Below are 12,478 nucleotides of genomic sequence, written 5' to 3'. Positions count from 1 at the left end.
ACGTTAACTGAGGAATTTGCAGCTTTACTCGCAGACTACAATTCCTGTTCATCAAAGGTGAGAAGCAGACCTGTTATAATTCCAAATACACTCAAATTAATTACATGAATTGATAAGTGTACTATCAGAGTAGTAATAAAGATGTTTGCCGTCGTAATGATGACAGTAGTACACACAAAAGTAGCAGCTGTTCCGTACTCAGGCACAGTTAGCGCTCACACTGCATGCGAACCGCACTCGAGCCCAACTGAACCGCACTCTGGCCCACCTCTTCCAAGCGGACCAGGGCCTGCTAAACGAACCGCGCCTGGGCACGGTTTGGAGCGATCACACTAGTCAAACGAACCGGGCTTTGGGGGTCAAACGCGCTCGGGCACGGTTCAGAGCGCCTAGTGTGAGTACACCCTGAGTCTGAGTCAGCGGTCATTAAACCTGGAGGATCTCACAGACTTACCTGTACAGCCAGCGACCAGAACTTGGCCTGGATCAGACAGGCTGCAAGAGGTCTGAAATAGCATATATCTCAAACAGTCGATTAAAAAAAGTCTACACTTCCCTGTTAAAACAGCTGGATTTTGTGAAGTGAAAAATTAAACAAAGATAAATTATATCAGAACTTTTGCACCTTTAATGTAATTTAAAAAAATACAACAAATGCAATTTTACTGAAAACCAAAGTGACATTTCAGAGAGAGAGAGAGAGAGAGAGAGAGAGAGAGACTTAATTAACAATTTTGTATTATATAATTGCATAATTGGTTATGTTGCTGTGTTCAGCTCATGTGAAAAATACACATCTGTCTTCACCAGAAATGACATTGACTAACTCCGAATAAATGTGAGCAGTTTTTGTGAGATTTTTCTGATGTTTTAGGTTACATGCTACCAAAAGAGCCATGGGCCACAAAGAGCTTACGAAGCATCAATGTGATCTCATTGTTGAAATTTACAGCTCAGGTGAGGGCTAAAAAAATTACCAAGGCATTAGATATCTAGCATGGAGCACCGTGATGACGTTATCAACAAGTGGAAAAATTATGGCACAACAGTGACATTATCAAGAACAAGCCATCCCTCCAAAATTGATAAGAAGACAAAGATAAAACTAGTCAGGGAGGCTGTCGAGAGGCCTACAGCAACATTAGAAGAGATGCAGCTCTTTCTGACAAATACTGGTTGCTCCTTACATGTGACATCTAAAATATTCTCCATCTGTCACCCAGGACACATCCAAAAACACAGTGTTTCTACAGGGAAAGAATTTTCAGACTGAAGACACAGCTGTATATTACTGTGCCAGATACACAATGTGACTAAAAAAGACACATTTCTGTACAAAAACAAAATACACAGCAGCTTAACTGGTTAATTAATTCAAAAATATTATTTAACATGACTGAATACATGACTATACCAACACAACTAATGGTTTTTTGGTTAAGATCAGGTATACAAATAATTCTTTAACAAGTAACAACTGTAAATATATATATATATATATATATATATATATATATATATATATATATATATATATATATATATATATATTTTAAAGTGTACTATTTACACTGATCTTGCAAATTATGCATTAGATATATGCAATACATAAATTTGTTTACAGCTTACTGTCCTGTTGATACCTCATGACTTAAAAAAGATCCTTTGTTTTACATGACTCACAAAACCTCTTCTTAAATGTCCATGTTTCTCCATAACTCACTTCCTCTGTTCCTACAAACAATACATTTTTAAAAGCTAATATGTGCATTAGATGTTTTCTTTTGATAGAATTTGTCGATATTTACACTATAAAGATATTTACACTATAAATATGAATAAACACGTGTATCTTGCTTCTCTTTGAGACTTTTTTTTATAAATCAATAACACAATGTCAGGCAACTAAATTTGCATCACTGTTAATAATTATCATATGAACTATTGACAGATACATTTTATGTCAATGCAAATCTCCACCCTTCTCTCATGTAAACAGGAGCACACAGACATAATAAAGGCTCTTAGTGTTTTACAGAGCCACAGTGCAGTGAAAATACAACCAGAATCATGGACTGCATTTCCATACTGCTGGTTTTGGCAACTGCACCCTGTGAGTATCCTCAGCTCAACACAAAAAAAACTAATAAATCAAATTCAATTTGTATTACTGAAAATGCTTTAATGATTGTAGGTCTTTTCTGTATTGAGCTGAATCAGCCTCCTGTCATGGTAATAAAACCAGGAGAAACATTTACCATCGCCTGTAAGATCACTGGATATTCAGCTTCAGGCGGTGGCTATACAAACTGGATCAGACATTCAAGTGGAAAACCGATGGAATGGATTGGATATTTCTATACTTCCAGTACCAATGGTGCCAAAGATTCACTGAAAAATAAGATCAGTTTCTCATCTGAATCCTCCAGCAACGCAGTCATTTTAACAGGACAAAACTTCAACACTGAAGACACAGCTGTGTATTATTGTGCTCGTGATACACTGTACCACAAACTGCCACAGGACCTGCACAAGAACTGAAAAGAAAACATTTTCAATAAAAAAGTTTATTTGTTGACATAATATTAGACCCTTCAGACTTTTAGTATAGCTTATAACAAAATACCAATGTTTGTTTGCCAAAGATAGATAGATAGATAGATAGATAGATAGATAGATAGATAGATAGATAGATAGATAGATAGATAGATAGATAGATAGAGTAATTGGCAGTTTTGTTTGAGCACACCTACTCTGTTAGTCCACATACATGAGCAAACAGGCTCAGGCTCAGCTCAGTCAGTGCAGGGCAGGTTCACAGCCTCTAAGGACAGTTCTAATTTCTATATGCACATGAATCAGCTGAAGACTGAAGACACTGCGGTGTATTACTGTGCAAGATTTACTTTGTTTTCAGTCAGATTTCAAAAACCCAGAAGGGGAGGGGCGAAGAATGGAGATGATGGGCCAGACTGTATTTTAATTTATTGTTTGTTTGTTTTTTTCTTTTAATGTATTTTATTTTATCTTTCATTTGTACAGTGACTTACATGATTTATTTTCAAATTAATAAATTACTCTGATACTATCTTTCTCTCTAACTCTCTCTTATCCTTAAAAAAGTGTTGAAGTCAGTTTAAAAACAGCAGTCTCTAAATTTCAGCAGTTGTCTGGAATTCTTCTTAATGATGGAGCTCTCAACAGATGAATAAAAACTAAAAACTAATAACTCCCATAAGAGACATTTAAAATCAAATTGTTTCACATAATAATAAGGAATAATTCACCAAAAATATAACCAAAAAGCAAAACATTGTGTTGTTAGTTTTAACTTTATAGAACAATAAAATGCAGCCTCTTTCCAAACCTATATGATTTTTTTTTTTTTTTTTTTTTTCGTAATGACTGCATTAATGATAAATTTAATGTTTTAAATTTAAATTTAAAAATTTATTTTGTCATTTTGGAGATGTAGTATTTTTATTTTCTTTGTATGGAAAAAGCAGCCACCTTTTCTGTTCAACAGAGAACAGTAAGTCATACGGGTCAACATGAGAGTGACTAAATGATGAGAAAATGTTCATTTTTTGGTGAACTATCCCTTTAATATTCACTCTGTACACATGCGGGGGAACTGTACCAATATGCAAATTCTCAAATATTTATATACCCAGCCCATCCCTGGCTCTGTATATTTCTTGTGTTCCCACGAAGTAGAGAAGAAGAAGAACCACTCATAAAATCATGTTTTATCCGTCTGTACTCCTAATGATGTCTGTCATGCCTTAAGAGTACAATTCTTTAAGGTTTTTTGAGCAGTATTAAACTGTTCACCATTGATACAACCATAATAACCAAAAGTTCCTTTTCAAAATGAACATATTTTTGTGCTTAATTTGCGGACGTGTGCAGCACTGTAGAACACAACCAACCAAGCTCACTTTCAGTAAAACCTGGAGAATCTTTTACCATTTCCTGTACAGTATCAGGTTATGCTCTCAGTGATGGCTCCAAGGCACCTTCCTGGATTAGACAAGCTCAAGGGGAAGATCCTCGAGTTCATTGGCATGATCCATGCTGCTGGTAGCACAGACTACAAGGATTCACTGAAAAATAAGTTAGTGTTTAGTAAAATCATTTATTTATAATTATGAATTATATATTTTAAATAATACACATCAGATACACATCAAACAACTACATAAATAAATATTAGAGTTCAATATACAATGATTTGAGTACATTACTTTCTATGCCTTGTATGGATCCATAAAATGCATATATCTGATTCAGTAATATGATGCCCGTATTTAAATACAATACATCCCTAACTGAATATTTAAGTGGATTATGCAAATTCATCTTCCTCTTGAACCTTCATAATCAGTTCTCTACCAGTGTGCAGCTCAATAATTCAGTACAACAATATGGAGCGTAACGTTTTGGGATTTACAGTACTGTTACTGGTTTTTCAATGTATGATTCCAGTTTTTACTGTTCAGAATATAATAATTTATTTTTTTTATCTGAATTTACACATACTTATGTTTTATTTTGCAGATTGTTGGTGTCAGACACTGACTGAGTCTGAAGCTGTAGTCATCAAACCTGGAGAATCCCATAAACTGACATGTACTGCCTCTGGTTTGGACTTTGATGGCTATTGGATGGCTTGGATCAGACAGAAGTCTGGAAAAGAGCTGGAATGGCTGGCATGGATCAGATATGATAGCCAGTATATTTATTACTCCCAGTCTGTCCAAGGACGGTTCACCATCTCCAGAGACAACAGTAGGAAGCAGGTGTATCTGCAGATGAACAGCCTGAAGAATGAAGACACTGCTGTATATTATTGTGCCCGAGAGACACAGTGACTGAAATGACTGCAGCGCTGTGCACAAAAACTGCCATTTCAATAAAGCTTATGAACATTTCAATAAAGCTTGTTATTGATGTTATATGATGTTTTTAACTTTAAAAAATGCTAATAAGGTCTCTAGAGTCTGCTTTAAAATAACATTGCAGAGACTAAAGACACAGCTGTAGTAATATGACTCTGCCTTTACTAAAACACAGTCCTGTACCCGCTCTCACCAGAACACATCACTGTTGATCTGTTTGAAGAAACTCAGAAGTTACACGCACCTGCCCACTGTAACAAAATAAAAAACTGTTACATCAAGAGGTGGTACTATTGTCCCTGAAATGAACCTCAATGGACTCAAGATCCACAGACTCCACAGTTTTTGCGAATTCAGGGTTTCAATGCAAATGATCTGATGTCCGTTCCATATTTAAACAACTACACTGTTGAGTGGAGGACTCATCACCAGTTCAGCCTTGACATAAATCATGTTCACTTCATATCTGTTGCTGTTGCTGGCCACTGTGTCTTGTAAGTATATTCCCTGGACAAAATAAACTCTTTTTGTGTGTGTGTGTGTGTGTGTGTGTGTGTGTGTGTGTGTGTGTGTGTGTGTAAATAAATATATGATCCTAATTACTTGTACATTTTATGTTTATCCACAGGTATTGACTCTCAGATTGTGCTCACACAGTCTGAACAGTCAGTAGTTGTGTCTCCAGGTGGTTCCCACAAACTGACCTGTGCCTGCAGTGGATTCACTCTTAGTAGCGCTTACATGCATTGGATCCGTCAGGCACCTGGAAAAGGACTTGAATGGATTATTTATTATTATTCAGATTCTTCTAAGAGCTCAGCTCAGTCAGTGCAGGGCAGGTTCACAGCATCTAAGGACAGCTCTAATTTCTATCTGCACATGAATCAGCTGAAGACTGAAGACACTGCGGTGTATTACTGTGCAACAGATACACTGTGGAAACACTAATACAGGCAGCTGTTCAAAAACTCATCATGAGAAACGAGGTGGACATGGTTTATTTACAAGCTGAAGAAAGGGAAGAGCCTCTGAAGTAACATAAGGCCAGTCAGTGTTTTGAATGTACATACATTAAATACAAAAACCTGTTATTATTAAAATAATTCCTTATTTCAAATCATATTTGCTCAACTCAGTAAATCTATACTAACTAGTCTGTTTCCCAAAGTATGTCTCAGTATATGAAGTAGATCTGTTCAGTCTAGACTACATTCTTTAATATTAATAATGGACTGGATTCTTTTTTTCTGATAACCTTTAAACTTCATTACCTCTAATACATGCTGTCAAGATGGAGCTTATTTTAACAAAAAAAAAAAAAAAAAAAAACCTGTAACTCCAGCATCCTTTAAATACATCCTGAAAAGCTGCAAATCCAGATACATGTGGAACCACAAACAGCTTGGCCGGTTCTAAAATTAGTTATATTGTGTGGCATATTTCTCTAGCGTGCCTCTGAACTCTCCCTCGCAGACACATTAGCTCAGCACTGTTTCTTGTTCTTTACGGGATTGCTCCAGCCCTGTGTTGTAACTCTAACTGGAATTATTTCTGAGCAGTTTTCTGATGCTTCCAATCACCTCGTTTGTGATCACTTCTCAGGACAGCCACTGACTGACTAAGCAAATAATAATTACAATCACACTCTAATCTCTAGTCAGATGCACTCAAACCACATTGATGCACAATAATGGAAGAAATATCAGAGAATATTAATTCCCAAGCCAGGAAAAATAATGTAAATAAATAAAAATACTTTATCAGCATATTACAATCTTTGTTGTATTCCAAGTAGCCTGCATGTACAGTTGATATAGGCTATTGAGTTTACATCCATCTTGCAGAATCAGCAAAATACTAATAATTAAAAAAATAAAAGGGATCATTAAAATGTTATATTTATAGTTACTGACATGTTGAAGCTATTTCACCTAACAGATGTTTACAATCCACAGGACAACATTTACATTTACAATAACAACTTCATAATGTTTATAAAAATGTATAAAAATGACCACATTCAAAAGTTTACATATATGCTTGATTCTTAATACTGCTTGTTATTTCCTAGATGAATTGTTGTTGTTTTTGTTGTTGTTATTTTGTGATAAACAAAACTATGAAAAACTATATAAACATTATATATTCTACTATAAAAACATTCAGATATTCAGATTACTGCATTAAACTACAGGTCTGCAAACCTCCAAAGATGCAAATGATTTTGTGGGAAGGGTCAATGTCTCCCAGACTCCTGAAACATTGTGTTATAAGCTGAACTTTCAGTCAGTGCATGTGTCCAGTGACTAAAACAGCTGCAGTGTAACCTATAACTGTTTTACTGCCTTTTAGTTTGACAGTTTTTCTGTTGTAATGGAGATGCTGCTGTACGGACTCCCACTGATGATTAGTGCATGTAAAAAACTCTGATTTGTAGTAGATTATTATTGTTATTTCATTGTTCTAATCCATCTAACATTAATTTTCTTAAGTGGTCAGTATTTGACCTCTTCAGATTCTGTGGTGAAAAGACCAGGAGAATCAGTCACTCTGTCCTGCAGTGTGTCTGGATTCTCAATGAGCAGCTACTACAGCTGGATCCGTCAGAAACCAGGGAGAGGACTGGAGTGAATCGGCCGTATTGACACTGGCACTGGCACTATTTTTGCTCAGTCTCTACAAGGCCAGTTCTCAATCACAAAAGACACCAGCAAAAACATGCTGTATTTAGAGGTGAAAAGCCTGAAGACTGAAGACACAGCTGTTTATTACTGTGCAAGAGAGTCACAGTTACACAAAAGACTGCAGGGCTGAACAAAAACTATTCATGTGATCTCTGAGGGCTCAGGATCATTGTTCAGTGCGCTCCCCCAAAATTCAACAAGCTACATTTTAAATATTTGTTTAAACCCTTAACACACATTTCATCGAGGTCTTCCTAAATGTACGAGAAGCATTATAGGCATACTGCAATCTTAAGTTGTAAAACTTGTTAAATCTTGTTAAATGTTTTAGTACTTGTTTTAGTTAAATGTTTTATTAATTTTAGTAATTTTAATCTGAATAAACTATATATATACTATATATAATGTTTTTTTTTTAACAACAATGTCAGGATATATAATTTTAAAGAACAAAATGTCTAGATTGCTAGAATACAAACATTCACAAATTAAAATGTAGTTGAGCTCATGTGTGATCTTTTAGAACTTGTAAGGTAAATGAATATCTTGAATGATGATCAAGTTTCCAGTCAAACAGTGCAGAATCAATGATGAATCAATGGTGATAGCTTTAGAAATGTCTAGGTAACACTTTATTTTGATGGTTCCCTTCAGACATTCTGTTGACTATAAGTAACAGTGCACCTACATGTCGACTAACTCGCATTAGAGCAGTGGTTTTCAACCTGTGGGCCGCAGCCCACTAGGGGTCCTCAGTGATCCTCCAGGGGGGCTGCGAGATAAGTTTAAAATTAATTTAAATATATTAATATAATTCATTAATTTAATTATTAATACGTTACATAAAAAAAAAAAAAAAAAAAAAAAAAGATATATTAAATTAATTAAAAAATACATTTAAAACAAGTCACCACCTCTCTCGTACGTATTCTGTGATTGTTTCGGATCAGCCCAGGCCGTTTCTCATCGTGCTGCTGTTAAATACAGATTGAACGGTGGCTCAAAACGCAAACTCTCTTAGTTGGAAAAAGAAAACCAGTGTCGCTAAAATTTTTTTGATGGATGATGATTGTAATGAAGGTAAAGACAATTACAGTGACATACAGGAGTCGTACACAAGACATGCGCAAGTCCGTTATTATATGCGCAAACAAACCACACATTTGCGCTCTCGACTCACTGATTGCTATTAACGTCGTATTTCTGCATGAACACAGTTCAATATATTCGCGTAGTTGTAAAAAATTAATGTACTGTGAGTGTTTTATAACGGATGCTCGCCGAACAAGAGTGTTTTGGAGAAGTTTGAGAGGATCAGTGGTGTTATATGTGTGGGCAATCAGCGTGGTGAAATTTAAGGGCCATCTTTGTGTCTGTGAGTGAGTGTGTACAAGCCTGATGACTGCTGATTCGGAGAGGAGGGGGGCCTTGGTGTAAAAAAGTTTGGGAACCACTGCATTAGAGTATTAGTAGACTTTCTACTTAATATCTGCTAACACGTTATTGTGATGGTCTCCCAACAGACATACTGACTATAAATAACTTTGTAACATGTCAACTTATTCTGCTAACCCTAACCCCTTATTCAACTACCCCTACATCTACTAATACTCTAATGAGAGTTTTATCGTCATGTTTGCTCTCACAGAATGTAAGAAGGGCTTATTCATGTGTACTGTTGTAAATGTTAATGTTGAATTGTTAATTTTTCATATTGTTGGTGTCAGACACTGACTGAGTCTGAGTCAGTGGTCATTAAACCTGGAGGATCTCACAGACTTACCTGTACAGCCTCTGGATTTAGTGACCAGAACTTGGCCTGGATCAGACAGGCTGCAAGAGGTCTGAATTGGCATACATTTCGCATAGTGGATTAAAAAAAAGTCTACACATCCCTGTTAAAACAGCTGGTTTTTGTGATGTGAAAAATAAAACAAAGATGAATTATATCAGAACTTTTGCACCTTTAATGTAATGTAAAAAGTACAACAAATGCAATTCCAATGAAAACCAAAGTGACACATTTCAGAAAGAGAGAGAGAGAAATTTAAAATAACCTAGTTATAATTGGTTATGTTGCTGTGTTTAGAATTACCTAATCATCAAGCTCATATGAAAAAATACACATCTGCCTTCACCAGAAATGACTTTGACTAACTCAGAATAAATTTGAGCAGTTTTTGTGAGATTTTTCTGATGTTCTTGGTTGCATGCTACTAAAAGCGCCATGGGCCACAAAGAGCTTACGAAGCATCAATGGAATCTCATTGTTGAAATTTACAGCTCAGGTAAGGGCTAAAAAAATTACCAAGGCATTAGATATCTAGCATGGAGCACCGTGAAGACAGTCATCAACAAGTGGAAAAATTATGGCACAACAGTGACATTATCAAGAACAAGCCGTCCCTCCAAAATTGATAAGACGAAGATAAAACTGATCAGGGAGGCTGTCGAGAGGCCTACAGCAACATTAGAAGAGATGCAGCTCTTTCTGACAAATACTGGTTGCTCCTTACATTTGACATACCGTATTTTCCATCTGTTGGCTATGGGGGTGGCAAGACACCTTTTCTGACCAAAAAAAAAAAAAAAAAATCCAAGCTCAGCTAAACTTATATCTAGTTTCCCAAAATCATGTGGAAAAATATGTTATGGTCTGACCAAGATTGAACTTTTTGGCTGTAACAAATTCCTAATTAGTCTATAGGGTAGGAGCACAACAGCGAATGGATGGCAGTGAGTGAGTGTGAGACAGCAGAGAAGCAGCCCATCTCCAGTGCCAGAAATTACTTTACAAAAGAACAGCAAAATATACTAGCTCCCAAGCTAACATAAAAAGGAGAAAAGGTCCAATTCAAAAATAAATGGCACCCACCTCCCTACTAACCCCTCAATAAAGAAATAAGCAAATAAGTCATTAACCTAATAAACTACAAAGGGTATAGAAGTTCACCCCCTTTTTAAGTCCCAACAGTAGGACACAGAGAGGAGAAACAAAGGGAAGAAATCCACCTGAGCAGATACAACACAGTGAGGTGAAGTTACAGAATGTCAACACAGCATTAACACAGCATTTAAGTCTGGAGTTGAAGATGAGGAAACTATCACTGTACATTGTCAAGCCACCACCAACATAGCGAGTGTTGCAGTTTAAACAGAGAGAGAGAGAGAGAGAGCACATCTTTGGCACCACAACAAACCCTTATGGTTCTGGATGTAACATTGTTCAAAATTGTAAAAGGTTTGGTGCATAAACAACACAGCACATCAGCAAAAGAACACCATTCCTGTAAAGCGGAGGTGGCAGCATCATGCTTTAGGGCTGCTTTTCTTCAGCTGGAACTGGGGCTTTAGTGAGGGTGCTGGAGTGAATCATGAATAGCTAAAAAAAGCTGAAAAAGAAGAGAACTTTCACCTTTCTGCATGACAGTGATCCAAAACACACATAGATCAACTAAAGAATAGCTTCAGCAAAGAAAGATGAATGTTTTCCAGACCTGAATCCTATAGAATCTGTGGGGGGACCTGTGGACGCTTTGCACAGGAGATGCCCTCGCAGTTTAACAAATCTGGAATGTTTTTTCAAAGAAGAGAAGAAAAATATTCAAGCTGCTAAACTCCTATCCTATCCCTGTCTGAGCGCTGTAATAAAATCAAAGGGTGCTTCAACTAAATATTAGTTTAGGTGTGTGTACACTTATGAAGTTAGTTATTCCAAGTTATTTATTTATTTATTTGTTTATTTTCTGAAATGTGTCGCTTTGGTTTTCAGTGGCATTGCATTGGCTGTACTTTTTACATTAAAGGTGCAAAATTTGTGATATAATTGATCTTTGTTTAATTTTATACATCACAAAAAAAAAAAAAAAAAAAAAAAAACAGCTGTTTTAACAGGTTTGTAGACTTTTGTGCATTACATGACAGGTATTACATGACTCGGAAGGGGGAGGGATGAGGAATGGAGATGAAGGGTCAGTTTGGATTATTATATAGACTTTTACGTCAATGCAAATCTCCACCCTTCTCTCATGTAAACAGGAGCACACAGACATAATAAAGGCTCTTAGTGTTTTACAGAGCCACAGTGCAGTGAAAATACAACCAGAATCATGGACTGCATTTCCATACTGCTGGTTTTGGCAACTGCACCCTGTGAGTATCCTCAGCTCAACACACACACACACAAAAAAAAATAATAATAATAATAATAAATCAAATTCAATTTGTATTACTGAAAATGCTTTCATGATTGTAGGTCTTTTCTGTATTGAGCTGAATCAGCCTCCTGTCATGGTAGTAAAACCAGGAGAAACATTTACCATTGCCTGTAAGATCACTGGATATTCAGCTTCAGGCGGTGGCTCTACAAACTGGATCAGACATTCAAGTGGAAAACCGATGGAATGGATTGGATATTTCTATACTTCCAGTAGCAATGGTGTCAAAGATTCACTGAAAAATAAGATTAGTTTCTCATCTGAATCCTCCAGCAACGCAGTCATTTTAACAGGACAAAACTTCAACACTGAAGACACAGCTGTGTATTATTGTGCTTGAGATACACTGTACCACAAACTGCCACAGGACCTGCACAAGAACCTCTCTCTTCAATAAAGACATTTTCAATAAAAAAGTTTATTTGTTGACATAATATTAGACTTTTCTGAGTTAATTTTTGCAGTATATAAACTCATGACAAAATACCAAATTTTGTATGACAAATAAATAAATGTTTTGAATACTGAATAGGTCAGGTGATGTTTTAGCCTTTGTAAATCAGTTATCTTTAAGTGTCTTTACAATAAAATCATCTGCTAAATGGCAAGTAATAAAATTTAAAATAATTCAGAAGGGGGCACCCTTTCTCATTAAATGAGTAACTGGCGATTGTGA

General features: G+C 36.1%; 1 long non-coding RNA gene across 1 annotated transcript; it reads left to right on the top strand.

Moving 5' to 3' along the window:
* The first annotated feature begins 11,252 nt into the window (after nucleotides 1-11,252).
* On the top strand, nucleotides 11,253-12,236 carry LOC127509646 (uncharacterized). The gene is made up of 2 exons (XR_007929331.1): nucleotides 11,253-11,737; nucleotides 11,841-12,236. It is a non-coding gene; the product is annotated as an uncharacterized LOC127509646 (long non-coding RNA).
* Nucleotides 12,237-12,478: the final 242 nt, after the last annotated feature.

Source organism: Ctenopharyngodon idella, chromosome 3, assembly GCF_019924925.1.
Source record: "Ctenopharyngodon idella isolate HZGC_01 chromosome 3, HZGC01, whole genome shotgun sequence".
Taxonomy (NCBI): domain Eukaryota; kingdom Metazoa; phylum Chordata; class Actinopteri; order Cypriniformes; family Xenocyprididae; genus Ctenopharyngodon; species Ctenopharyngodon idella.
This window is presented reverse-complemented; position numbering and strand designations above follow the sequence as displayed.